Source organism: Eretmochelys imbricata, chromosome 2 (assembly GCF_965152235.1).
Source record: "Eretmochelys imbricata isolate rEreImb1 chromosome 2, rEreImb1.hap1, whole genome shotgun sequence".
Taxonomy (NCBI): Eukaryota; Metazoa; Chordata; order Testudines; family Cheloniidae; genus Eretmochelys; species Eretmochelys imbricata.
This window is the reverse complement of record NC_135573.1, coordinates 256,346,311-256,350,654: the sequence shown is the minus strand read 5'-3', so window position 1 is coordinate 256,350,654 and position 4,344 is coordinate 256,346,311. Positions and strand designations below refer to the sequence as shown.

Genomic DNA, 4,344 nt, shown 5'->3' with positions numbered 1-4,344 from the left:
TATTGGCCAGTCACTGGGAAAACGGGATGACCATATTGTTAGCCTATGTTGAAAATGACAAATTTGGGTCATTTTCATGTTGTTGACATTATAGCCCATGAAGTCTTCCCATTTCTCCCATTGGCTAAATGTAAATACTTATTGAAATTGGGGAGAGAATTAATCCATGTGGTTCTCCACAAATGAAAAATCTGGTAGCAAAGGTAGCTTCTGTATGTGACTCTCAAGAAAGGATTCATATAATTAGAGAGCATTTCTTTGGAGCACTGTCATTTCCCTCAGATGGGATAATAATGTCTTGCAGTCAGACATAATGAATATTGCAGAGAGGTCCAGGAGTGAGACAATGGACATTTGTTCTTTATATGTAGTAAGAGATCTTCCATTAGCAGTAACAGTACTGTTTCTGTTCTGTATCCTGGCCAAAACCAGACTATGTTAGATCGTTTCCTTATCCCCCAAACAGAAAAGGAAGGACAAGGCTTAGCATTTTTGATAAACTTCTTTTTTCTCTGCAAGGAAAAGATCAGCCTCCTTTAAAAAAATCTTAGTGATGCAAAAAAGGGCACTTGGTAGGCATGCAGATTTTAAAATGTTGTCCAGAGATTTTTTCAAACTGCAAATATTTACATCAACAATTGCTGTGGTACTACATCCAGCGAGGTATCTTGCATCTCACACAGAAGTATATTTCAACAAGCCACATGAGTCATAGGCACTCAGCACAATGATGTACACAGTATGAAAACAGATGCATGTTACTTATCTAGGAACTTTAATTTTGTAACATTTAAAGGGCCTTTTGTTTGTTTGCTTGTTTCTAGACTTTTGCAGGTATAATATAACCTTTTTAACAGTGTAACTTTCCCTTTAAGTGCCAAGGACACTGGCAGTTTTCCTGACATTGACAGAACATTATCATTCTCCCTTGTAACACAGAAACAGACCTTAAACATTTTCTGACCTCATCTGGCTATTTCATAAAAGATAATTAAATGTACATATGTATATCTAGTGTATATCAAATCTTCTTGATTTGATAATTTAACATTGTGTTTCTTTTTCTTTCATTTTAAAGATGTTGGAGTTGCCGGTGTTTTAAAGGCTCCGTCATTGTTGAGAATCATTTGCTTGGTGCGTATTAGCCAAATCCTGAGACTAATACGGCAAGCCCAAGGAATTAGAACTCTCCTTTTTACATTATTGATGTCCCTTCCTGCTCTGTTCAATATTGGTGTCCTACTTTTTCTGATCATGTATATTTATGCTATTTTGGGCATGGCTTACTTCGCCTGTGCTAATTGGGTGGGATTGATAACATTTTCAACTTCCAAACCTTTGGTGGCAGCATGCTCTGTCTCTTCCAGATCACAATGTCAGCCGGCTGAGATGGCCTTCTTAACCCTTTCGTAGGGACAAGATTTGACTCTTGTGCTCCAAAGTTAAAGATAAGGAGTACTTGTGGCACCTTAGAGACTAACCAATTTCTTTGAGCATAAGTTTTCGTGAGCTACAGCTCACTTCATCGGATGCATTCTGTGGGGATATTCTATCTACTACCCAAGATCCATAAACCTGGAAATCCTGGGCGCCCCATCATCTCAGGCATTGGCACCCTGACAGCAGGATTGTCTGGCTATGTAGACTCCCTCCTCAGGCCCTACACTACCAGCACTCCCAGATACCTTTGAGACACCACTGACTTCCCGAGGAAACTACAATCCATCGGTGATCTTCCTGATAATACCATCCTGGCCACTATGGATGTAGAAGCCCTCTACACCAACATTCCACACAAAGATGGACTACAAGCCGTTAAGAACACTATCCCCGATAATGTCATGGCTAACCTGGTGGCTGAACTTTGTGACTTTGTCCTTACCCATAACTATTTTACATTTGGGGACAATGTATACCTTCAGATCAGCGGCACTGCTATGGGTACCCGCATGGCCCCACAGTATGCCAACATTTTTATGGCTGACTTAGAACACCGCTTCCTCAGCTCTCGTCCCCTAACACCCCTACTCTACTTGCGCTATATTAATGACATCATCATCTGGATCCATGGAAAAGAAGCCCTTGAGGAACTCCACCATGATTTCAACAATTTCCATACCACCATCAACCTCAGCCTGGTCCAGTCCACACAAGAGATCCACTTCCTGGACGCTACAGTGCTAATAAGCGATGGTCACATAAACACCACCCTATACCGGAAACCTACTGACCGCTATTCCTACCTGCATGCCTCCAGCTTTCACCCTGACCACACCACACGATCCATCGTCTACAGCCAGGCTCTGCGATACAACCGCATTTGCTCCAACCTCTCAGACAGAGACAGACACCTACAAGATCTCTACCAAGCTTTCTTACAACTACAATACCCACCTGCGGAAGTGAAGAAACCGATTGATAGAGCCAGAAGAGTTCCCAGAAGTCACCTACTACAGGACAGGCCTAACAAAGAAAATAACAGAACGCCACTAGCCGTCACCTTCAGCCCCCAACTAAAACCCCTCCAACGCATTATTAAGGATCTACAACCTATCCTGAAGGATGACCCAACACTCTCACAAATCTTGGAAGACAGGCCAGTCCTTGCCTACAGACAGCCCCCCAACCTGAAGCAAATACTCACCAGCAACCACATACCACACAACAGAACCACTAACCCAGGAACCTATCCTTGCAACAAAGCCCGTTGCCAACTGTGCCCACATATCTATTCAGGGGACACCATCACAGGGCCTAATCGCATCAGCCACACTATCAGAGGCTCGTTCACCTGCACATCCACCAATGTGATATATGCCATCATGTGCCAGCAATGCCCCTCTGCCATGTACATTGGTCAAACTGGACAGTCTCTACGTAAAAGAATAAATGGACGCAAATCAGATGTCAAGAATTATAACATTCATAAACCAGTCGGAGAACACTTCAATCTCTCTGGTCACGCGATTACAGACATGAAAGTCGCTATTTTACAACAAAAAAACTTCAAATCCAGACTCCAGCGAGAAACTGCTGAATTGGAATTCATTTGCAAATTGGATACAATTAACTTAGGGTTGAATAGAGACTGGGAGTGGCTAAGTCATTATGCAAGGTAGCCTATTTCCCCTTGTTTTTTCCTACCCTCACCCCCCCCCCCGACGTTCTTGTTAAACCCTGGATTTGTGCTGGAAATGGCCCAACTTGATTATTATACACATTGTAAGGAGAGTGATCACTTGAGATAAGCTATTACCAGCAGGAGAGTGGGGTGGGGGGAGGTATTTTTTCATGCTTTGTGTGTATATAAAAAGATCTTCTACACTTTCCACAGAATGCATCCGACGAAGTGAGCTGTAGCTCACGAAAGCTTATGCTCAAATAAATTGGTTAGTCTCTAAGGTGCCACAAGTACTCCTTTTCTTTTTGCGAATACAGACTAACATGGCTGTTACTCTGAAAGTTAAAGATACAACCTAGAGACAATACTACTTGTGTAAATAGCTCTGTAGCAATTATATATTTTGTAAGTTATGTCATTATATCATTTCTTATTGTTATAAACATGTATATAGCTGTTATTTTAGAGAACTTGAATGTTGCTACTGAGGAAAGTACAGAGCCTTTATGTGAAGATGACTTTGATATGTTTTATGAAATATGGGGGAAGTTTGATTCTGAGGCGACTCAGTTTATTGAGTATTCTGCACTTTCAGACTTTGCAGATGCTTTGGAAAAACCCTTACGTGTATCAGAACCCAACAAAATTCAGCTTATAGCAATGGACCTTCCTATAGTTAGTGGAGATAGGATCTACTACTGGGATATTTTGCTTGCTTTTATCAAACAGGAGAATCTGGGGAGATGGACAAACTAATGATGGAGAAAAAGCTTAAGATTGCCATTCCATCCAAGCTTGCTTATAAACCAATCAAACTACCCTTAAAAGAAGACAAAAGGAGCTTTCTGCCATTATTATCCAAAGGGCCTTCCAGTCCCATTTGATTCAGTGTTCTGTGAAACAGGCCTCTTTTTCATACCAACACAGAAAGTGATCAGGAACAGTCAGCATGGATTCACCAAGGGCAAGTCAAGCCTGACTAATCTAATTGCCTTCTATGATGAGATAACTGGCTCTGTGGATGAGGGAAAAGCGGTGGACATGTTGTTCCTTGACTTTAGCAAAGCTTTTGACACAGTCTCCCACAGTATTCTTGCCAGCAAGTTAAAGAATTATGGGCTGGATGAATGGACTCTAAGGTGGACAGAAAGTTGGCTAGATTGTCGGGCTCAACGGGTAGTGATCAATGGCTCCATGTCTAGTTGGCAGCCGGTATCAAGTGG

General features: G+C 41.9%; 1 pseudogene; it reads left to right on the top strand.

Moving 5' to 3' along the window:
• The first annotated feature begins 1,278 nt into the window (after positions 1-1,278).
• LOC144260207 (sodium channel protein type 4 subunit alpha pseudogene) lies at positions 1,279-4,055 on the top strand (annotated as a pseudogene).
• Positions 4,056-4,344: the final 289 nt, after the last annotated feature.